General features: G+C 39.9%; 1 long non-coding RNA gene and 1 pseudogene across 2 annotated transcripts in view; one reads left to right on the forward strand and one right to left on the reverse strand.

The window, feature by feature from the left end:
• The window catches only part of LOC146771168 (uncharacterized), an 821,319-nt pseudogene that overhangs the window by 145,173 nt on the left and 650,467 nt on the right, over window positions 1–25,679 (reverse strand). The window contains exon 5 of the transcript XR_014975178.1: window positions 960–1,074. The product of XR_014975178.1 is annotated as an uncharacterized LOC146771168 (transcript). The remainder of the gene's footprint in view (window positions 1–959; window positions 1,075–25,679) is intronic.
• On the forward strand, window positions 8,983–10,593 carry LOC146771169 (uncharacterized). The gene is made up of 4 exons (XR_014975181.1): window positions 8,983–9,055; window positions 9,165–9,288; window positions 9,410–9,530; window positions 10,456–10,593. It is a non-coding gene; the product is annotated as an uncharacterized LOC146771169 (long non-coding RNA).

Here is a 25,679-nt window from a genome sequence, read left to right on the forward strand (position 1 = left end):
TTGCTAGCTGTAAGGTTATTAAGTATACAATTCACATAAAAGCCATTGGGGTCCCCTTTTCAATTATGTGCACCTGTGCTCTCTCTCTTTTCTGTTCATGTAATTTTATGGCAGCTTTTTATAGCGCAAACATGATGGCATTACAGCGCATTACAATACAAACTAACTTCTGTGTTTTTTAACCACACGAACATTGTGACTTGTCTAGAATCACAGGGTGCTCATCTGAGACTTTGAGGCAAACGTAATTTCCCAGTTTCAATTTCGGCACATCATGCTATTACGCTACATCTCCTACTGCAAAAAACAAATACAAACACAGTCGTTCCATATTTAGTGTACAAATTCACTTCATAAACACCACACAACAACGTGCACTTTTTCCTTTATTAATAACTCCACTGCAAGCAAGCATTTGAAACGTAATATGGTCTCGCATTACTGTAAGTTTGGACTACTGACGTTGCATTACTATTAGCAACGCCAATAGCTCTAATTTTCAGTAATGCAATACCTATTGCATTGCAAATGCTTGTTTTTATCTGATTAACTATTTAATATTCTCCTACATTGTACCACCAATGGGAAATATATTCTATAAGTGATGTGACATCTTCCTATGTGGGAGGTGTTTTATACTGTATGAGTAATGTGATACATACCTAGAGGGATTGCTTCCTACTTAGCAGAGCTAGCCTCTGTTTATCACATGAGCAATGTGATATCTTACTAGGTGGTGGAGCTGGGAGTTATTATATCCTATGAGTCACGTGATATTTTCTTATTTAGAAAGGATGTTTTGAATCCTGGGAGTACTGCGATCCCTTCACACATGAGGGAGTTTGGTTGGTATATATCGCCTGAGTGATGCAATATAATCCTAGCGAGCAAGCACCGCATGGCAGGTGACCAGGAGCCACCTTCCTTTGTGATAAAATGCTGCGCTGATGCCTCCTTACCTTTGCATGAAGGGATTCCATTTCCACTTGCAGGTTCATCCATTGGCACCTGGCTGCCTTCAGCTCCGCTCTTGCTTCCTTCTTTTTCCAGACTTTTAGCTGCTTCCTTTTCCAGCTGTCCAAGTAAATAAGAAATGTTTAATAGAACATTCCACTTCTTCATCCTGTCCCTTGGGTCGCATCTCGTTGAAAACACCCAATATATCGTGGTTTATTGGTCTGCTTTCTGAAGTGCAATATGTGTTAAACTTAAGGAATGTTTCACATTTCTAGCGGTGTACCTTTGCAACCGTTCTACTGTTTTAGGTGCATGCCTGTTTCATCTCTTTAATCCAAAGGATATCTTGGCTCACTAAGGCATTTGCCTGTATCATTTGTGCATGTCTTTAACTATGGGGATCGCTGTGTAAGGTGCACACCCAGATTTTTTCTGTAACTTGAGTTAATTTCACGATGAAGAATACACCTGTATCATACATCTAAAAGACACTTGTAAATACAGCCTATAACATGAAAATGGTAAGAAGGCATTTAATTGAGACATACGGTTAAATGCTCGCGTTAGAAGCACTCATGCCGGGACACCTGCGGTTTTCTATTGCCCTCATCCTCCTTGACCTCTCAGCAGCCTTTGACTCAGTATCCCACCACATACTGGTCAACCCACTGCATCACATTAGCATCAGCCGCAACACACTCAAACTCGTCACATCATACCTCGCAGGACGCACGCAAAGAATCCACCCCCCACCTTTCACCTTTCACCTCCAAACCCAAACACATCATCTGTGGCGTACCCCAGGGCTCCTCACTCAGCCTCACCCTCAACATCTACGTGGCACCACTGCCCTATATCACCTGCATCCACTGACTTAACCTCATCCCATACGCCGACGCCGACGCCACCCAACTCATTCTATCCCTCAGCGAAGACACCACCGGTGCGTATTTCCGGAACGCCATGACCAACATCGCGGACTGAATGAAATTCAACTGCCTAAAACTTAACATAGAAAAGACGGAAGTGTTCATCTTTGGTGGACCTCATGCCCCTGGGACAACTCCTGGTGGCACTTGGACCTGCTCCAACCCCCACCTCCAACGACCAGGACCTGAGCATCATATTTGGACAGTGAGCTATCCGTTTAGCCTCTACGCTTTTTAAAAGAGTATCAAGTCGCTCTATATTCAGCGCATTGAATACACACATACTGAAGTTTCATCTCCAGTATAGACCGTTATACTTTCATGTCTAACAACACACTACAATATGGCGCCTATACGTGCGCGTAGTCCCTTTTCTATTATTCTTCTCATAGCACGCGATCACCTACTGGTGGACACTCTAATTTACTTCCGTATTTAATCACTTCGCGCCTTCGCGCACCTTCTGCATTACAGCGTTATCAGGCGCTGTCATCTGTTCTTTTGGCCACTTGTCAGGAGTTTCGGTAAGTTTTTACATTCTCGCTATCCCTTCCTCTTTCTTGCTGATCGATCCTTCAACGGGGCTTTGTTCATTATCGTCTGTTCATTACACTTTATACGTTTACTCTATATTTGCTTTTAGAGTCTGCCACATGCACCGTGACTACCCCATGACTGCAGCACACATTTTGAATCCGTCACCCACTGTGGGGGGTGAGTTGTCCTTTTACTTACTTTATTATTTTTGTTACAGTGTACATGCTCACTCCTCCATTGTTATACACGCGTTTCATTTTGCTCTCCATGTCTTTATCACATTTAGAATCTCGACAACTCTTCTAGCTCTACACATGGATATTTTGAGCTACTCTTTATATGACATTGGATTTTACATTTATCGTCTCTTGTACGTATCAAGAAGCTAAATCCGAGATTGATTGTGGGTGGTAAGTTCCTACTTTTTTCCTCTTTTTATGTTAATATTGGTGACTTCATACATGCCCACTCCTTTATCGATATTCATTTGTCTAATTATTCACCCCATGCTTTACTATATTTTAATTTAGAATCTCACCTAGTCTTATGTATGGATATACTCGGCTACTCTTTACATGATATCGGATTATAAATATTAATCCCTTTGGAAACATATCACGATTATTGTCCATACTTTATCGTCAATTTGGGGGTAAGTCACCATTTATTCCTATGTTTGTTCCTACATAAGCACCATTTTCTTTATAATTCATATTTACGATTACTTTCGATTCGTTTAAATATATCCCCTTGTGCCATAACTTGGACGATTGTTTACTATTCAGCCCCTGAACATTGGACCACACGCTCAGCGTATGGACTATTATCTCATGTGGCTAGTGTGGTCCCTTTGTATATACATAAAATCTTTTGTGGGTGAGATAGAATCGGTCTCTGCCTTTTTACATTTGGGAACCACTTTTGATTATCTTCATTTCGAGTAGATACCTGATTAAGCATCCCCATGCCTTATTTTTAATTTCATGGATATAAAATTGAAATGCTCTCATTGTTTCTTAACTTCCTCTCTACTTAGCATCATGCTATAAGCACTTTACATTGGTTTTTGGGATTCCTCCTCTTTTATTTTATTTTATCTTATTTTATTTTATCTAATTTTCTTATATTCGTATGCTTGGTTCTACCATCTCTTTTCTGATTTACTTCATTCTATTGTCTACAGGTCTGGGCCGTCTACGTTTGCTTTAACTTTAATTCTTTCATTACACATATTGGTTCAGGTCCTGGCAAATTTTTTTTTTTTTTTAGCCTTTTCGATTTACTCTTTCTAGATATTCACAGATTTTCGGTGATCTCTTTCTCTTTTACGCTCATTATTCTTTCTCACTTTTTCACGATACTTGGTATCTCCCACTTTATATTCTATATATTACTGCCTCTTGCAATATCATATATTTTGTCTTTATATTTATGTCTAATATATTGTTATTGTTTGTACTTGGACTGTGTAATTTGGACTGTATAGCTCTTTTTTAGAATTTGTATTTAATTTAAACTTGGCTTATAGAACATTTTTCTCTTTTTTTTGCATGTCTTCAATATACAGCCTTGAAAAAGTCTTTGTACTTATTCGTGTACAGACGAAACACGTGTTGGCCATTTTCTCGCACACCACATGCATTGAAGATCATTAAACCTCATCAAATACATTGGAACCTGGTTGAATCGTCATTATACTCTCGCCGTATCTTTGTGAAACATTATGCAAAATAATTCTTTTGAATTATGAAATCTGTTTGACATTCTAATTTTGTTATTGATTCGTGTTATATTTACAGTACAATTAACCAAGTTTACCACTATTGGGAGTGCTGTACAAGCCAAATCTCTTTGATAATCCTTGGCATCTGTGCTTGCACGCTGCTCACTGCACTTCTTGGTAGTAAGTGCTTATGGCTAACAGCACCCATTGACATTTTGAACTCTTATTTTTGCCTTTAGTTTACTGTTTGCATGTTCTATTGATGTGCGGTCCGCTCCCAGTTTTGGGTACACTACTACCTAATTTTTTCAGTCTATTTAATTAGTGGGTACCGGCACTCAATCTCTCTGTAGGCGACGTCAGGACATTAATTTTTCCTGACATTTACTGTCTTCACACACATATATTGTTTTCTAATATGGTGGGTTTTGACGATGAACGAGATAGTTTTTAATGACATTTTTTCTGGTCATAGCATACAGTCCAACAACACTGTTCCAAAAGAAACTAAACCTCAAGGGCTTAAACAACTCTTCATTAAATTGGAGAGGTTGCGCAAGTCCGAACTCCCTAGGTGGTGGGACCTGACAACTCTCAAAAAATATATAGAGATTAGACAGGTCCCTAGAGGACTATGTGTTATCATTTTTCCGACGTTTGAAGACCTTGACCCTGACTTATTACAAGAATGGGAAAATCTCATATCATCATCATCATTTGGTATGATGGATCTCCTCATCCGCCATGCGGAAAGGAAGAGAACTAAGCTACTTGAAGAAATTGCGATAGTTGAGGAGGAAATTAAAAAACTAGACCTAAAAGATACAACTGAAAAAAATTATAAGATACTACGAGAAGTCTTGAACGCCCACCAGAACTATATTCGAGACAAGAAAATTCGTAAACTCAAAAGAGACGAGGGCGATTATAAAAATGGTCGAATTTTCACGTTTGCGAAAAAATTTGACGACATTAGACCAAGGGCTGGTGTCAAAGATCTAAATACCAGGAGTACAGTTGGGGTAACTAGTGCTAGCGAGTCAGAACTCTCCAGCATCAGTAGTGACATTAGTGACATCAGGAGTGATACTACACCTATAATTGCAACTGATAGCACTGTCCCAGGGATTTCCTCTTCCTCTTCCTCTTTTTTATTCGAACTGGAAAGATACAGGAAGGGCACGAGACTCGGTTTCAACAATCAAAAATCAAGGGCAACAAAAGGACCAGACGGGGGAGAACTAGCAACAGAGCTAGAAGAAAACAAAAGGATAACAAGATCCACTGCGCGAACACAGAAACATTGAGTGCCGGCATAAATTCCCACAATAAGAGCATTCAAATATGTGACATTCCTGGTATCACTGAAAGTAAAGATGATGTGTCTATTGTTAATTTGTCCTGTCAACCTTTAAGTAATATGGCAGTTAATGTTCTAAAGAAAGGTTTGAGTTTCTGTCCAATGTCTCGGCCAGACTTCACTCAGGTACACATAGATTTGTTCAAATGTGTACGACGGCTCAAATTAAAAAAATTCTTTGACAATCAGAAACGTCTCCAACCAGTACCTATTTATACTTCCAGCAGTAGTGGTCAAACCATTGAAGACATTCAAAACATACACATGCTTTTATCACTAGATGATGAACTTATTACTACTCCCAGCATGGAGGATATTTTGAATGATTTGGAAATCACTACTAATTTCCAAACCGAAAGTGGACTCAGACCAAAATCTTCTTTTATTCCTACACTGCCACAGGATAACCTTATTGACTGCTTTTAATCGTTCCATATTCCAGGTATCCTTAAAGACAATCTCACAAAACAAGAAAGGCTTGCGCTGACTAAATTAACAGGTTACTCTCACATTACTATAAAAGAGGCCGACAAGGGCGGCAACATTGTTCTCCTTGACAATGATTATTACATTGGTGAAATTGAAAAACAACTCTCTGACACTAAGGCCTATACCAAGATTAGTTACAACCCTATGAATGACACTATTAGTCTCATTGAATCAACACTAAGATTTTGGATGAATGCTGGACTCATTTCTGATATTGAATTTAAATATCTATTCAATCCGACCCCCAGGGCAGCCTATATTTATGTATTGCCCAAAATAAATAAACATATCACTGCACCACCAGGCAGACCCATCATCTCGGGCATAGGTGGTGCCACCGAACATATCTCGGAATATATTGACATATTCCTTCAACCTATTGTACGACAATTGCCGGCCTTTATTGAGGACACCAAAGATGTCCTCAATAAATTGGATCAATTCATCTGGACAGATGATCTCACATTTGTGGCACTCGATGTCAATACCCTATACACCAGCATCCCAATTGAGAGGGGTATGGAAGCTCTTACTTACTTTCTCTCTAAACGTGATGCATCTCTATATGATCACACCAAAATGCTGTTGGAGCTGACCAGACTCACCCTTGAAAATAATTACTTTAAACATCTGGATACATGGTACAGACAACACTCTGGAGTTGCCATGGGAGCCAAGTTCTCTCCCTCATTTGCCAACATATACATGGGCTTTTATGAGCAAGAACACATTTGTAGATCTTGTCCATCTGACCTGACTAACCACATCATATACTGGGGTCGCTTTATTGATGATATCCTTCTCATATGGGGCGGTGATATCTCGCTACTTGATCAATTTATATGCTATCTCAACATCAATAACTATAACTTAAGCTTTACGCATAGCTATAGCAAAAAACAAATTGACTTTCTAGACCTGACATTATTCTCAGACAAAGGCACTGTGCAATCCAAACTCTTCCGCAAAAGCACGGCATGTAACTCTGTCTTACATGCCACTAGTGCACATCCTTCCTCGCAAATCAGAGCCATCCCATATGGAGAAATGACTCGTTTGAGAAGAAACTGCAGCACCGAAGAGGTGTTTCAAATTGAGATTAACAATCTCATAATACGCTTCACTAATAGAGGCTATGAGAATGATATTCTCAAGAAAGCTCACACCAGAATCAATAGAGCCAAACGCACTGATTTACTTAGACCTAACAACAAGAAACGTACTGCTAGACAGCACATTCCAGTTATCACTCAGTATAACTCACACAGTAAAGAGATCTTTCGCGTCTTCAACAAGCACTGGCATTTACTCAGGTTGGACCATGACCTTGATCCTTACCTTAGAACTAAGCCCACGTTTACATACAAACGTGGTAGGACATTGAGCAATATCCTCAATAAACCTCAAGGGACACACACTACCAGTGAATCTACTAGCATGTGGCTGCCTATTAAACCTAGGGGTTTCTACAAATGCGGCATGTGCAATGTCTGTCAATTTGCAACCAATAAGATATCCAGTTTCAGCTACAATACATGTCAAATCCACAAAATCAATCATTTCATTAATTGCAACTCCAAGCATGTAATTTACTGCATTACATGCCAGTGCAATCGCATTTATGTGGGCAGTACAATACGCCCTCTGAAAGACCGGATCCAAGAACACATCAGGGCAATAAGGAACAATAACATCAATTACCCACTAGCTGTGCATTACAACACTGAACACAGCACGTCTGAAATATTACATATTAAATTTCATGGCATAGATAAGCTTACCTTAGACCCAAGGGGTGGAAACAACACGTTGGCTCTAAGAAAATTAGAGTCAAAATGGCTTATCAAATTAAGATGTGTCGACTTAGGGTTGAATACTGACCGCGATTTACATGTATTCCTTAAGGATTAATGATCCACATTACGTGTATAGTTGCCTTCTGTTTATTTGTTCAACTAACTGAATCTGTTCTATCTTTGTGATGACGTTATGTCTGTAATATATTCTAACTTATATTGCACTATATTGCACTGAAACGCTCATGCCATTATCATCTTGCTCTGACACTAATTATTGCTTCATCATATTATGCTGGACTTTTGTGAAGTATGATGTTTTAACTATATGCTAGAATCTATTCCTATTATTGTGTTGTCTATCCATCTTTGACTCGTGTGGGTTGTATATGATGATCTAAATACATGCCCATATTCATTTCTGGCAGTATGTTGTCTATCCACCTCTGGACTTATGTGGATTAGACGACTATACAGTGCGTTGGGTCTCTCTTACAACCATTTTTGATAAATCTGTGTCTGTATCTCTTTTAACTATTTTACAACTTATTTATCTCATTACATGATCTTTTTTCCTATCACACTCATATGCTCTGTTTGTGCTATCATTCTATTGCCTAGTCTGTACATTACCATTATCTGTCAGTCCCTGCTAATGTTGATATTTATTTTTATCTGCAATAGACTGTCGTTAGCTCCCTCGTACTCACTATACATATTGGGCTTTACTTCAGCCTCTTATTTATACTTTATTTGCATACATCTTATTATGCCTGTACGCTTTTTAAAAGAGTATCAAGTCGCTCTATATTCAGCGCATTGAATACACACATACTGAAGTTTCATCTCCAGTATAGACCGTTATACTTTCATGTCTAACAACACACTACAATATGGCGCCTATATGTGCGCGTAGTCAATTTTCTATTATTCTTCTCATATCACGCGATCACCTACTGGTGGTCACTCTAATTTACTTCCGTATTTAATCACTTCGCGCCTTCGCCCACCTTCTGCATTACAGCGTTATCAGGCGCTGTCATCTGTTCTTTTGGCCACTTGTCAGGAGTTTCGGTAAGTTTTTACATTCTCGCTATCCCTTCCTCTTTCTTGCTGATCGATCCTTCAACGGGGCTTTGTTCATTATCGTCTGTTCATTACACTTTATACGTTTACTCTATATTTGCTTTTAGAGTCTGCCACATGCACCGTGACTACCCCATGACTGCAGCACACATTTTGAATCCGTCACCCACTGTGGGGGGTGAGTTGTCCTTTTACTTACTTTATTATTTTTGTTACTGTGTACATGCTCACTCCTCCATTGTTATACACGTGTTTCATTTTGCTCTCCATGTCTTTATCACATTTAGAATCTCGACAACTCTTCTAGCTCTACACATGGATATTTTGAGCTACTCTTTATATGACATTGGATTTTACATTTATCGTCTCTTGTACGTATCAAGAAGCTAATTCCGAGATTGATTGTGGGTGGTGAGTTCCTACTTTTTTTCCTCTTTTTATGTTAATATTAGTGACTTCATACATGCCCACTCCTTTATCGATATTCATTTGTCTAATTATTCACCCCATGCTTTATTATATTTTATTTTAGAATCTCAACTAGTCTTACGTATGGATATACTCGGCTACTCTTTACATGATATCGGATTATAATATTAATCCCTTTGGAAACATATCACGATTATTGTCCATACTTTATCGTCAATTTGGGGGTAAGTCACCATTTATTCCTATGTTTGTTCCTACATAAGCACCATTTTCTTTATTATTCATATCTACGATTACTTTCGATTCGTTTAAATATATCCCCTTGTGCCATAACTTGGACGATTGTTTACTATTCAGCCCCTGAACATTGGACCACACGCTCAGCGTATGGACTATTAGCTCATGTGGCTAGTGTGGTCCCTTTGTATATACATAAAATGTTTTGTGGGTGAGATAGAATCGGTCTCTGCCTTTTTACATTTGGGTACCACTTTTGATTATCTTCATTTCGAGTAGATACCTGATTAAGCATCCCCATGCCTTATTTTTCATTTCATGGATATAAAATTGAAATGCTCTCATTGTGTCTTAACTTCCTCTCTACTTAGCATCATGCTATAAGCACTTTACATTGGTTTTTGGGATTCCTCCTCTTTTGTTTTATTTTATCTTATTTTATTTTATTTTATCTCATTTTCTTATATTCGTATGCTTGGTTCTACCATCTCTTTTCTGATTTACTTCATTCTATTGTCTACAGGTCTGGGCCGTCTACGTTTGCTTTAACTTTAATTCTTTCATTACACATATTGGTTCAGGTCCTGGCAAAAAATATTTTTATTTTTTTTTAGCTTTTTCGATTTACTCTTTCTAGATATTCACAGATTTTCGGTGATCTCTTTCTCTTTTACGCTCAGTATTCTTTCTCACTTTTTCACGATACTTGGTATCTCCCACTTTATATTCTATATATTACTGCCTCTTGCAATATCATATATTTTGTCTTTATATTTATGTCTAATATATTGTTATTGTTTGTACTTGGACTGTGTAATTTGGACTGTATAGCTCTTTTTTAGAATTTGTATTTAATTTAAACTTGGCTTATAGAAAATGTTTCTCTTTTTTTTGCATGTCTTCATTATACAGCCTTGAAAAAGTCTTTGTACTTATTCGTGTACAGACGAAACACGCGTTGGCCATTTTCTCGCACACCACATGCATTGAAGATCATTAAACCTCATCAAATACATTGGAACCTGGTTGAATCGTCATTATACTCTCGCCGTATCTTTGTGAAACATTATGCAAAATAATTCTTTTGATTTATGAAATCTGTTTGACATTCTAATTTTGTTATTGATTCGTGTTATATTTACAGTACAATTAAACGAGTTTACCACTATTGGGAGTGCTGTACAAGCCAAATCTCTTTGACTACCCAGCAACTAAGCTGATCCATGGCCAATGGCATGGGAGGAACTGCAAGGTTATAGTTTCCAGCACATGGAATAAGAGTGGAAAGAAATTTCTCCTCTCTCTCTCTCGAGGACCATTGATCTAAAGGTAAAAGGAATGATTGGTGTTATGGGCCCCACCAGTGAATGAGTGAATGAATGTTGGTTGTTGAAGAAGATCTGTGGTCTGTGACGTAGCGAGGGGATTTTTGGTATTCAGCGCTGGAGCAGTTTTTCTGGTAGCAGAATGATGGTTAGCTATTGTTTTGGGTTTAGCGACGATTGCTTGTAAATAGCTTATTGATTATTGATTGGTATTGGTTTATGTACTAACAATTTATGTTGAGTCGCGTCAAGTTATATGTTGTTTGCACGGCTTCTGGGATGTAGGAAGTCGGAAGTTTTAACAGTTCCGTAGTAGAGCAGAGGTAGATGCTGCTCTCGGGAAAGACGGGATTGTTGTAGCCCTGTAGGTACACAGGGGAAACGTGTGATAAGTGAAGTTGCACGGCGCATTGTCTGGGTTCAATTCGGTGACATCATCGTGTGTTGCCAATAGAGACATTTTCTGTGTGAGAGAAGTGTGTATGATAGCGAAGGTTACCTGTGAAATTTTGGTCTTTAAGTACCAGGAAACCAATTGGCATACCGATAACGATTATCACTGAAAAGGTAGCAGGTGTTCTCTGAGCTTGTTAGAAGGACAAAGTAGAGGGAAGCGCTGCTTTGTTAACGAGTGTCATAATTCTGTAGTAGGACAGACTGTTTGCTGTTCTTGGGAATGACAGGATTCTGTGCGTATGTACTGCATTTTCATGTATGAACGAGTGTGAATGAAAAGGCATTCGGGTTGATTGCGAAACTCTAGGTTATTTCAAAAATACCAGAGAAACAATTAGCTAATGCTTGCTAGAAGGGTGAAGTAGAGGGATGTGCTACTTTATCAACGGAAGTAACGATTCCGTAGTAGGGCAGAGGTAAGCGCTGCTCTCGGGACAGACGGAATTCTTGTGAGAAAGGTCTTTTGCTGTTCTTTGGTTAGCGAAGCAGATAATGGAGATGTTTTAGTGTTGTTACTAATCGAACCGTAAAAGTTACAGTAAGAGTTCACGGAGCGGTCTTGTAAAGGAGGGATAGACGAGAGTAGAGCAGAGCGAGCTGCCGCAGCGGCTGCTGACGTCAGAACGACCGCGCTGGGATTGGACAGTAGATTGAAGGCGTAAAATGCTCCGGATTGGTGCGTTAGTGTAAAGCCGCGCTAGGAGTGGAAGAATACAGAGTGACGTAAACGCTCCCTGATTGGTGTGATAGTGTGAGTCGCGCTGAGACTGGGGGTTTGTGATAGTGACGTAGACACTCCTGATTGGTGCGTTAGTAAGAGTCGCGCTGTGAGTGGACAGAATAGCGGTACCATTGTAAGAAGACTAAAACGGTACACGTGTTGATGGTGACCTCAGCTAGGCCTTCCAGTGCAAGGGGTTCGCCCTTCTCTGCACAGAGTCCTCAGACCAATAGGAAGAAGTTGGCACAGAAACTGTAATAGAAAATACAAAGTTTAATAAACCTCATGAGGTGGAACTACATTCACACAGTACCCTTCGGTGTTGAGTGAAGTAGCACACTGAACAGAAGAAGCATGGTCCTTTTATACCCACACAGGGGCTGAAAAAGGCGGTACAAGTACACATGAAAAGAGTTATGCACATAGATGGTCATACAGAAACTGCACAGTCAACAAGTAGGAGGAGTAATAAGTTGCTGACATCAGTTAGAACAGCCTGACAGTTCTATACTAGGAACAGGTGCATTCTACTAGCTAGGCCCATTTGAGCATGTGCAAGACTCTGGGAGAGGGAAACAGCAAATGGCCAGCACATAGCTAACTAAAATGGCTGCCAAGTACAAAATGGCTTTCAGCTCAAGCAAAGAGATTAATGCAATCTTCAACAGACGGTCCTTTTAGCATGAGCTAAAGACATTTCCCATAATCCAGTAGGAAAACAAAAAAATATGCACATTAATTTTTTCATAAATTTATCAATATCCTAATTCATTGCTAGGTAGGCATTTCTCATTCTAAGTACTGTTAAGCTGGTATGTATAAGGTATAAGCAGGAGTACAAAGGGAACAGAGCATTGGGTCATACAGATAGCAGGAGAGAGTAATTACTATTATCAGAAACAGAACTATTAGCTTTCTAGTCCTAAGCAAATCCAAAACCATCCAGTAAAAACATTTTCAAGGCTCCTATGCATTTCAGTGACCATCAATTTCAACTTCAAAATAGCCAACAGCACATATCTAATAAAAACATTTTCACTAGACTTTTCCAATGTTTCCTTTATGAGGGCTAGAGTATTAATCAAGAAAAGGGTTAAGTAACATTTATCAGCTGATCAGATGAACTTTTCTCTCGCAGAATAAACATTATTCCCAATACAATTATGAAAGCAGTCAGACATATTATTACAAAAATGATCCTGGATCCAGGGGACCAGGAGGACCACACAAGACCATGAGAATTAGGACGAAGAGCTGCAAAGGGTTGCTCCTCCTCAAAAATGGGACGACCAATGGGGTACATTTTCAACAAAAAAGAAAAAGAAGTCCTTGGGAAATTAAAGCCGCTGTACAACCAACCAGAGGGGAGTCTTCTCCCTGTGTCCGTTTGAGCCTCACAGGCAGGCTCTTGTTGTTCCCACGGTGGAGCTGCACAACTCGCAACTCAGGAATCACGGCCCAGTTTCAAGGGAAAAGTTTCTTCTTTCAGGATAGGGCAATCACCCACCAGGGCAAATGCTCTCAGCGATCCTGTCCAGTGTCTCAGGCAGTGCACCAGTTTTCTTCATTTCAATCTAACAGGCACCAGAGACACAGCACCTGTACCCTGAGCTCAAGTCCTTCCCTAACTCATGTATTGCTCTGCTGGCACACTGCTCTTTCGTTGGGGCCATAGATTGCATTCAGTGTGCCCAGGTATCTCTTGACCAACAAAGGTGAAAACTTTACAGCCACTTTGGGACCAGGATTCAGAGGCCTGATGCTAGGATCTCTGAAGCAACCCTTGTTTCAAAGGGGGTTACCTCAAGCAAAAACTTTCTTGCTGATCTGATCGGTTTGTGACTCTCAGCTGGGCATCAAAAACTTGATCCACGATTTCTCCTTTCTGATTTGTGACCCCGTCTTTCGCCCAAGACAGTGGCAGGGGTATACACTTCACATCCCAGTGCTTCCGGCCTTCTACCTTCACTGAGGTCCTGGTTGCCAGCAATGCCTGTGCTGGTTACCTTCACTTTGACTTCAAGCTGGACTGGTGCTGACTCTCCAAGCTGGATCTGATGTCCGCACCCCTCTAGCAATGGTTGTAAGGCAGCAAATATCTATTGGTGGACAGAACAAAAGGTCTTTAGACAAGGCACAGAAATAATCTATCAACAGAGCGGATAGTCTCAGAATACTTCCTAGTCTAGGGACGCCCCATATATTAGCAAGGCACCCAAGAACCACTTTCATCTATGTGAGAGTAAAAGAAACAACAGCCTGGACCTATTGGCAAGTATAAAAGGAACTCTTTGGTGAACTGACAAGAGTAATACGTCACCCAATCCCAAGCAGCCAAGGAAGTCTGTGTTCATTTACTAAATTCTGAGGAAAAGAGAAAAACAATACAGACATACTCCAAATCCTTACATCTGTATATTCCTATCTTAATCATCTAAAGACCCTCAAGAAAAAAGGAAATGTTCTACACTTTTACTCATAGACTTTGCATTACTTGTACAGGACTGCAGACACTTCTAAAACGATTTCTCTTAATACAAGCACCTACATTGTATGCTTAGGACCATGCTCTCATGTTATAGGAGCAACAGGAAAATCTAAAACTGCTACTTTAACAGGGATTCCTATTACATAAAGAACTAAAAAACTTCAACATAATGGGTACATTTTCTCCAGCAGAACATCTTGTGACACACAGACTCCTATAAAACAATATTTCCTCAAAAATGTTTGCTAAGGATCACATAGGCATCTTCCCTGCATTCTACGTTTCACAATCCAAACTATGCAACATCAGCTCTAGTTAGGACTGTCAGTTTATTTACACAGACTAGCTAATAAAAACTAGCAATGCCCTTGCAAAACTGTATGTAGCATGAGAATAACAAACAATAGTGGTGTTATCACCTGAGAATTTTAGAACAAAAACTACCCACAGCTAGTTCCCCTTAAAGATCAAATAAGGAAACCACAATCTAGACTACTCATCCTTTCATAATTTCATCAGACAGGATGGGCAGTAACATAGCAAATTTATTTATTCATTTTATTAATGCTAATAATGTTTAAAACAGTATTACTGAATAGCCAATTAAATGTCTCATGGCTATTTCACAGACAGTTTAGACAGGCTCAAAAGAAATTAAGAAAAAGAGAGAGAACACATAAATTTGCCTACCCTTAATTTGTAGAGGAGCTAGCCTCCTCCCCCCATTTTTGACAGTAGGAAACCTGTAACAGGTTTCATTCTGTCAACACTATCAACCCCAATTTGTAGCAACTGGGCATAAACAAACTCTGAGGAGCTAAATAGCACATTCAGCTAGCTAAAGAACATATTCCTTTAGCAAATGTACAAGTGTAACACGAGGGCACATGAATTCAAACTAAATCCCATTGCTTCCTTAATTCAGCCCTAAAAGCATTAGTGCTATACATATGACAGAGCCATTGTCTTAATAAAAGCTGACATATACCATTATTATTATGCAATCTATTCATGTGAGTGAACAAAAACTTGCTTTTGCCAAAAAAACGTAAGCAAAACCTCTTTCTGTCCCTGCCCTGCCATTTCGTCTTTCAAATGTCGAAATGTCAAAGCAAACGTTGCGCTGAGCCCTGCAGGCTTCTAAATGTAGGACTTCGGCCTTTAACCTATGCAGCTGTCCCATCTTGCGCGCAAGGTTTTCATGGGGGTGTCCTAATTCAAAGTGACCCTGGAAACGGAAAGAGCAACAGCAAAACCCACTTCATTCCTGTCTACCAGCAATTCAGAGGTAAGCTTAATAACTTCTGCCAGTTTTTTTGTACATATTTATATTTGTAAGCAGTGTGCCGAGTGCTTGTCTAGCAGTATAGATGTCAGCTATTCATTCTATGCTTACATATGTGCATTTGCTGTAGCCTGAGGCAGTTTAAAAGCTGCTCTGATTGGAATAACCTCATTTAAATAGTGAATTTTACTCAATTTCGACTTTGATGTTTGGGGCACTTAAAAATGAATATCCTACAATGTTTTTGCATAATAGTCATCCCCAGAATGTCCCCTACATATCCCAGAGATGTGGTATCAGAAATGTATAATGTATACCCTTATAAAAATGAGTTTTGTACGCCTGGGTAAAGTGACATTTCACATGTAAGTGACCCCCTATTGCTGTATAGCATGGCTTCAATTCAATTTGGATGCTAGGAGGTCACAGTATAATTATTAGGCATTATGAATATTACAAAACAAATTTAATGCACCTATTTTAAATAAAAAAATTTATATAATCAAAATATATATATTTTTTTTAATGAATCTAATCATTTTGATGAGTCCACATATGAAAAGCGAGCTGCATCCCTTGCCTATCATATTTAAACGCATTCATTCACAGCCCTAAGAACAGAAACTTAACTTGAAAGTCTGCGCCACTTTTAAAAGACAGTCATTATTATTTAACATTAAAACCCACTCTTATCCTTATTTAAAAAGGCATTAAGAAAATAAATCCCTACTGTCAATCTGTCCTCTGTTTATCAAAAATCATGAAACTATATTTCTAACTTTTAAAACAGCAGTCTGAAATGCAGGATTTTACACCGTGTTTGACTTCAGCTGTTTTCTGTGGCCGGAGTCAGAAATACCCACGTGCTGACACAGCTGCTTGACACGTAAAGGCGTCGAATTCACACGCCTTTCAAGTCAGCCTTTCCACAAATCTGTCGTTCTGTAATGTATTCAGGTCTGCAACAACCAACTCACTCAGATAATGTGAATGCCTGTTAATACCTAATACAGAAGGATAAATGCTGTGACATTTTGTATCTTAATTTATCTATTGCAAAACACACAATTTCGTTTTTTAAAACTTTTTTATTCCTATTAAATGTGGATTCTAATTTTATCTTTAACATTGTGGCAATTCGCACACATGTATAGTGTCTTACTCTGTCAATTTAATGATAGCGTGCAGCTATTTAGCAGATATTATATAATTCATTGCTGGATTCTTTTAAAATGTATTTCATTTTAATAATATTTGGCATAACAGAATGATGACAAAAAAAACATTGAGCTCATTCCAGACATTTTCAAAACGGTGTCATATACTCAAAACACATAATACAGGGCACTTAAGGCTAGCCATTCTTGCACCAAGAGCGCAATCGCTACTTACAAGTACCACTAATGACAAACCACAGACATTTAAACACACATTTAACCCACAGATCAACACGTAGGACAGAAATAAAAGACAGCCCACAGACTGTACTTAAACCAAACCATTTGTAAATACTAGTTGTAAGTCATATTCACTAGATTTGGCTGGCAGAACACCAAGAAAAAAAACGCTCTGCATATCACCACTCATGAATGTTACTAAGTGCACAGACCAGGATCCTTTCTATGTACATCTTTAGTTCCTCGGGGTACTAGTCACCAAAGAAGAAATACTTTTTTATACCTAAACCTAGTTAAGTATCCCCTCTAGGGGAGCCGGCTAATTATATACAAGTTTAAAAATGGTACATCCAAGAAAGCAACACATTCATAAATTCACCTGGGGGAAAACAAAAAGACCATCACGCATGTGCTTTCAGCTCTAATGCTTTCACATAAATGTTCTTTCGCTGTTCTTTTTCAATCAAGGCTTGCTCACGCTTCATTTGTTCACGCACTTCTTTCTCCCACATTCGTACCCAATCAAACATCTCTTGCGTAGTCTTTCGCTTAAACATAAATTGTTCTACATACTCAATCTTTCGTAAATCAAAGGACCCATACATAGGCCAACGCAACTCAGGATCCTTACGAGTGTATTTATTCCATAATGCGCTGTACATTATAGAAGAAAGACCATACTTAATATACATATCCCTATTAGGCGTCCCCTCCGGGGGGCCGGTTGTGCTTTATCTAGTCTCAAATTGGTACCACTACAAAAGCAACACATCCTATGAAGTGTGCTAAAAACAGGCATGCCAAAAATAGTGCAGAATATGCAGTATTATAATCAGAGTAGCACTTAAGGTACCTTTAGTACGATGTGCCATTCAAATCAATTCAAATAGAGAAAATTCTCCTCATTACCTGCCTATATAGATTGCAATCCATATATAAATCTCATAACAAACCAAGTTGGCCAACACCCATTCCAAAACCCAAAAGCCACAGTAAGTGTTACTAAACTACCTTACCAATCCCAGGCATCAAAACCAACAGCAAGCGCCACAGAAGGACACTTACCAATCACTTGGTGTCCAGGTTCCAACTGCCAAGTTCTAAAATCGACCAAATGGTCATTGCACGGCGAATAAACAGAAGAGATCTCAGTCGAGGACCGGCACCACCTGGATGGTCAGATCAGAAAGAAAGGGAAAACGCTGTGGTTGCCAAGACTCGGGTCTCATTGGGCAGCGATCGCGTCCACAGCGAGATTCCAATCCTTCGTCGCGACCAATCCTTTGGGCATCCGAGTCACCGATGAGCCCCAGTAGTTGGGCGCCAATTTATTGATGGTGACCTCAGCTAGGCCTACCAGTGCAAGGGGTTCGCCCTTCGCTGCACAGAGTCCTCAGACCAATAGGAAGAAGTTGGCACAGAAACTGGAATAGAAAATACAAAGTTTAATAAACCTCATGAGGTGGAACTACATTCACACAGCACCCTTCGGTGTTGAGTGAAGTAGCACACTGAACAGAAGAAGCATGGTCCTTTTATACCCACACAGGGGCTGAAAAAGGCGGTACAAGTACACATGAGAAGAGTTATGCACATAGATGGTCATACAGAAACTGCACAGTCAACAAGTAGGAGGAGTAATAAGTTGCTGACATCAGTTAGAACAGCCTGACAGTTCTATACTAGGAACAGGTGCATTCTACTAGCTAGGCCCATTTGAGCATGTGCAAGACTCTGGGAGAGGGAAACAGCAAATGGCCAGCACATAGCTAACTAAAATGGCTGCCAAGTACAAAATGGCTTTCAGCTCATGCAAAGAGATTAATGCAATCTTCAACACACGGAAAATGAGAAAATGTATTACCAACCACCAGAAAAGAAGAAATCATGGTTTGGGAAAATTAAAAGATGGTTTAAGTAAGATAAAGTAGTTAAGACTAGGGAAGGACAGTTACTTCCTCCACCGAAAACCCCCGCATCTACAATGATTGCGAAATATGGGTATCATACTTGTATTTGGTTGGATGATTGGGTAAAATACACCAAGGACGATGGAGTCCTGGCGTTTCCAGAACATGGTTCCTTTAATTTGGCTGTTTTGAGAAATCTCCGAGACAAAATGATGAACTTAGAACCAAGACCTAGACCGACACAGTTTGAGGCATTGACGGAATGGGAAGACGAAATGCATGAACGAGAAAAACAGAGAAGCGGTAGGGGTTATCGATACATGTTCGGTAGATCATACGGACATGAGACACATGAAGACAGGATGAAAAGGTGGCGGAATGCAAGTATGACTGATGGTATGTATCCTGTGAGAATGATAGGAGAGAATGAAGGAAGAAAATGCACTGAGAAAAGGCGGAATATGGATTCGAGTGGGTATGAAGTGAATGAATCAGAAGATGATGTTCTTGATGAAGTGTTTCACAAAAACCCACCACCGTATCGACCAGAACCAGAAGCATTGTCACCAAGTGCCCCAATGAGAGAAACATTACGAATAATTAAAACAGAGACCATGTCACCAGAACTAGGGAAAAGTAACTCTGCAAGAGAGATAGAAAAACAGACAGAAAGTAGGGTAAATGGTGAGAATTCAGTAGAATTGGCTAAAACTACCCTAGAATTAACCGAGAAAATAAGAGAATTGACCAAGAATCTAGAAGCTGTAACAGTTCCAGTAACGATAGGTCCAGTAATGCCCATTTTTGAGAAACAAAAAGATACTGAACATTGTTTGACAGTGCCGTACAGAAGCCAAAATCCAATTGAAAATGCTGAACGGAGTCAAATTGACAATCCGTGGGGACCGACAATAAATATGTTTGAACCGAATGTTTCAAATAATCCATTTGTAAATCAGATTTATGGTGAAAAGAGCAGAATGACAATGGAAACATTTTTAGAACCACAAAAGGCCCCAGAACAGAATAATGTAGACAACCCAGCAGGACCTTCTGTAGAAGAATTAAGCGAATGGCTCAGAGAGTTACAGAAAAAGGATCAAGAGTCCCAGTCAATAGATGTGGCCAAATTACGAATGGTATTAGAAGAATTAATAGTAGGAACTATCCCTACTGAAAAATTGAAAAACTACCAGGATGAGGAATTGTTGTTTCTCTGTAAGAGTGCAACCTGGAGAGCGAAAAACCTGCATGAAAGATTAGAGGAAATTGCGAATGAAATGGGAATAGATTTTGACAGAGTAAAAGCACTGCAAAATTCCTATCGAGTTGATTTCACTGAGAAGGATATAGAGAACATGAACACCACAGGAAGGATAGGTCAAATTAAGGACATCATTGGTTTGTTGAGAAAATGGGGAGATGTTGACAGATGGAGAAGTAAGTGCTGTAGAATACGTAATATCACAGAAAAGACAGTTTCAGCATTTCCCATTAGAGAGAAAGAAAAGGTAACGACAGAATACCCCATGAGAGAGATTCCAAGGGGAGGGTATGTCCATGTTCCATGGACAAGACAGGACATTTTGTCTTTCACAAATGATTTCCCTCGACTACGCGAAAAGCCCGTCGAGTGGTACCGGCAGGTAGACAGGTTTGTAAGATTGGCAAAGGTATTATGGATAGATTTGAATAGTCTATTCGATATAATAGTACCAGCAGATTTGTGGACAGAGTGTAAGCTGATGATAAATTGGCCCGCTCAAGAGTATCCTAGGGACCCTAAGACTGGAGCTCCCGACCCAGAAGTAATGAAGAAATATGAGCAGGTTATGGCATTTCTGAAAAATAAGGTACCCCCTAAAGAGACTGATTGGGTAAAAATTGACAGAACCCAACAGGAAAGCAAGGAGTCAGTACATGCATATTATGAGAGACTAATTCAGGCTTTTAAACAGTTCAGTGGAGATGAGAACCTGAGTGATAAAGATTTGAGCCATTTCGTATACAGGTTTGTATATGGTTTACGCCCAGAAATTGGTGATATGATAAAGCAGCATACAGTTGATTGGCAAAATAAGAAAATAGATGAAGTTTTGAGACATGCAAAATATTTCAGCGATGAGATTGAGGCAAAACAACGGAAACTGAAAGAGAAGGTAATGTGGGCACAGGTAAAGGTAGCCGAACGACAGGAAGCTCAGTTGGTAGAACAAGCAAACAATCCAGGAGTAAGACCAAGATTTGGTACAGGGAAAGGGAAAGGTAATATAGAAGAAGCCAAAAAGAAATTCCCATGTCACAATTGCGGTGAGTTAGGGCATTGGAAATCCGAGTGTAAGAACCCTCCAAATACTAATATTGAAAATCGATCGTTGAATCCACAGGTGCGGAAAGAGGTGGGTGGTCAACTGCAGCAACAGCAGCAGGTGGTTACTTCCCAGAATCAGGTGCCAAAACCACCTTTTCTACAGAACAGAAACTCACAGAAGTATAGTAAAGAATCGGGATTCTACAATGAAGAACAGGTAAATAAACCATCACGCGCTCGCACTGTTTTGCAGTATTGGCTGCAACATGATGAGAGTGATTCAGAAATGGATTATTGACGGTGCCGAAGGGAGGAAGAAGAGTGCGTACTTGGCGCAACTCTCGAAGTAGACCAGACAGGACCATTTGTGGATGGGAAGATTAATGATGATAACATTATTTTCCTAGTGGACACTGGTGCTACTCGATCTACTGTTAGATCAGCAGATGTTAAGAATCTTCCTCTTTCGGATGAAACAATCCAAGTAGTTGGTGTATCTAACCAACAGTTAAAAACATACCTTACAGAACCTGTAAAGGTTAGTATAGGGAAATTTTCTGAAATGCACCGATTTGTGGTGTGTGACACCAGTCCTGTGAACTTGCTAGGTAGGGACCTGCTGTGCAAAATGAACTGCACTATATTTTGTACTCCAGAAGGAATAGCTTTTAAAACACCAGATGAGGATGTATTGTACAAAATGACTATAGCTAACAGAGAATGTGAAACTATTAGAACATATGCAGTATTTAATCCAGATGAACTGCCTAGAGAATTGAATCTGTCTGTAAAAGCAGAGGTTTGGGAATTCCCCGGAGAAGATGTAGGGCTAATGAGAAACGTGGACCCAGTAAAAATTACTGTCAAAGATGGAGTTAGTTATCCAAACATTCCTCAGTATAGATTGACACCTGAAATAATTGAAGGAGTAACTCCAATAATTGAGAAAATGATCAAGCAGGGAATTCTGAGAGAAATATTGAGCAGTCCATGTAACTCACCCATAATGGGCCTGAAAAAGCCAAATGGGAAGTTCAGAATAGTGCAAGACCTGAGAAAGGTAAACAAAATAGTTGTACCATGTTGTCCCATTGTGCCAAATCCATCAGTGATTTTGTATCAGATTCCCCATGATGCAGAATGGTATACAGTAATTGATTTGTGCCATGCGTTCTTTTCCATTCCATTGCATCACGACAGTCAGCAAATTTTTGCATTTCGGTTTGGAGACCGTATTTTGGCATGGTGCCGAATCCCACAGGGGTATACAGAAAGCCCCTCAATATTTAATCAATTGTTGAAAAAGTCATTAGAAAGTCTGCAAATGCCTGAGAGTTCAGTACTAGTGCAGTATATCGACGACCTCCTTGTGGCGTCAAACTCGTGAAGCAGACACTATAGCCTTACTAAATCACTTGGCAGATGGAGGATTAAAAGAGTCCCCAGCCAAACTGCAGTATTGTAAAAAAGAAGTACAGTATTTGGAACATAACATTGAAAAAGGATTGAGAAAAATAACAATAGACAAAATCATAAAAGGAATGAGAGCCCCCATGACGCAAAGAGAAGTGAGAATGTTTCTGGGAATGGTAGGGTACTGCCGCCAGTGGATCAGCAACTTTTCGCTGATTGCAAAACCTCTGGTTCGGCTAACAAGGAGTGATGTAAAAGATCCTCTTGAATTGAACGAGGAAGAATTGGCAGCATTCAAACGATTGAAAGATGGATTGTGTGAAGCCCCAGCATTGGGTATGCCTGATTATGAAAAAGAATTTGAGTTATATTGCAGTGAAAGAAATGGATGTGCACTTTCTGTGTTAATCCAGAAGCATGGAAGATTGAGGAGACCGATTGCATATTACTCATCGATGCTTGATCCAGTAGCTGTAGGCTTACCTGGTTGTCTGAAAGCAGTAGCAGCAACGTGTCGAAGTTTGGAGCAGAGTGAAGGAATCGTGATGGGATATCCTTTGAAAGTGTTTGTACCCCATGATGTGGCGATTCTTTTAACAAGGAGTCGTACTCAGTATACGACACATAGTCGGCTGACTAATTATGAGAAAGTCCTATTAGGTGCAACGAATGTGAGCCTTGCAAGATGTGTGAATGTGAATCCAGCAACGTTGTTACCAGATGGTGAGAATGTGGAAGTGAGAGATGAAGCAGATCATGATTGTTTGGATGTGCTTGAGTATTGCACAAAACCATGACCAGACATAAAAGATGTACCTTTGGCAGAAAATGATTATGTAATGTTTGTTTATGGGTCATGTTTGAGAACAGAAGAAGGAGTGTTGAGTGCAGCATATGCAGTGTGTACGGTTTCAGCAGTGATGGAAGCATCCTATTTGAAAGGAGTGAAATCTGCCCAAGTAGCAGAATTAGTGGCTCTGACTCGAGCATGCAAAATTGTGGCTACAAAGAGGTTTCCTAACCTCAAGTGGAACTCCTATAAAGAATGCTGAAGTGGTTGGAAAGTTGATTGAGGCGATACAGCTGCCTAAACAATTGGCTGTGGTGAAATGTGCTGCCCATAACCAAGGGGAAGATTATGTTACTGTTGGCAACCGTTATGCCAATGACATGCCACAGTACTGTGCCAGAAATCATTATTCAGTCAATCGGGCAAAGGAGAAAGAAATGACTTCCTATTCCTTAATGTTTACTAACGTTGTAGGGACATGGGAAGAAGTGAGACAATTGCAGGAGGAAGCAGGAGATGAGGAAACACCAAGGGAAAAGGATCATGTCTGGGTCTATCGAGATGGAAGACCAGTCATGCCTGATAGCATGTTGTCTACCATGGCACGGATGTATCATGGCCAGGGACACATAGGGAGAGATGCTATGATCAGGTCGTTTAAGCAGACCTGGTACAACCCAAAATTCAGAATCATATCAGAAAGCCTATGTCAGAGATGTTTAATTTGTTAGCAGTACAATCCTGGGAGAAAGACAGTGGTGAGCCTAGGAACTATAGGCCGAGAAGGAGGGCCTTTTACCAGAATGCAAATAGATTTCATTGAGATGCCAATATGTAACAGATTGAGGTACGTCCTGGTCATAGTCTGCCTATTCTCTAGGTGGGTAGAAGCATACCCAACAAGGAGAAATTATGGATTGACAGTAGCAAAACTGCTTTTGAGAGAATTCATCCCCAGGTTCGGGTTCCCAGTGACCCTTGAATTAGACAGAGGAGGGCATTTCTATAATGAGATTGTGAAATTGGTCAGTGAAGCATTAAATGTACAACAGAAACTGCACTGTGCCTACCGACCAGAGGCTTCTGGTGTGGTTGAGCAAATGAATGGTACAATCAAGAACAGATTTGGGAAAATGTGTTTAGCCACAGGAATGAAATGGCCTGATGTCTTGCCTCTAGTTTTGATGACCATACGTGCAACCCCAGATAGAACTACAGGGTTAAGTCCTCATGAAATAATCATGGGACGTGCGATGAGGCATGCTTACATACCAGTCAACAAGCTGATAACAATTTCTGATGACATGGTGTTGGAGTACTGTAAAGGCCTGGCTGACGCAGTTCATTCTGTGTTTCATCAGGTTGGAGCGGATGCCACCACCCTTGAAAAGAAGCAAGCCCATGATCTAAGCCCAGGAGATTGGGTGAGGATAAAGGTCCACAGAAGAAGAAACTGTTTGGTTCCCAGGTGGGGAAAACCAAGACAAGTCATTCTGACCACGACAACAGCTGTGAAGTGTGCTGGACTGAAAAACTGGATCCATGCCAGCCATACCTTGAGAATACCAAATCCAGTGGATTGCAAGGAGAAAGAGTACTATGACGAATCAGAGTCAAGTACTGAATCAGATCACGAAGAACCAAAAACACGTGAAAATCCTGAAAGGGGGGAAAACGAACCAAAGCAGATTCTGGTCCCCAGAAGTGTCTCTCTGAGAAGAAGATTACAGATTTCTGACAGCTCAGATTCTGAAGACAAGCAGAGAAAGAAAGGTCCCAGTAAAGAACCTAAAAAGAAGGAAGGAAAAGACAAAGAAGAAGCAGTAAAAGAAAGTCAAAAAGAACAAATCCCAGATGAAAATTTGAGAGAAATTCCACCTGAATTGATAGATTTGAATGAAGAAGGGACAGTTACAGAGAGAGAGGGACAGATTGCGGAAGACCCCCGAGGAGGTGTAGGGAACTGCAACATCCAGCTAGGTGAAGGGACAAGTAGTCAGTAGGAAGATTGCGTGACGGAGATCCGAGGAGGGAAAGAAG

This window comes from Triturus cristatus, unplaced genomic scaffold, assembly GCF_964204655.1.
Source record: "Triturus cristatus unplaced genomic scaffold, aTriCri1.1 SCAFFOLD_147, whole genome shotgun sequence".
Taxonomy (NCBI): Eukaryota; Metazoa; Chordata; class Amphibia; order Caudata; family Salamandridae; genus Triturus; species Triturus cristatus.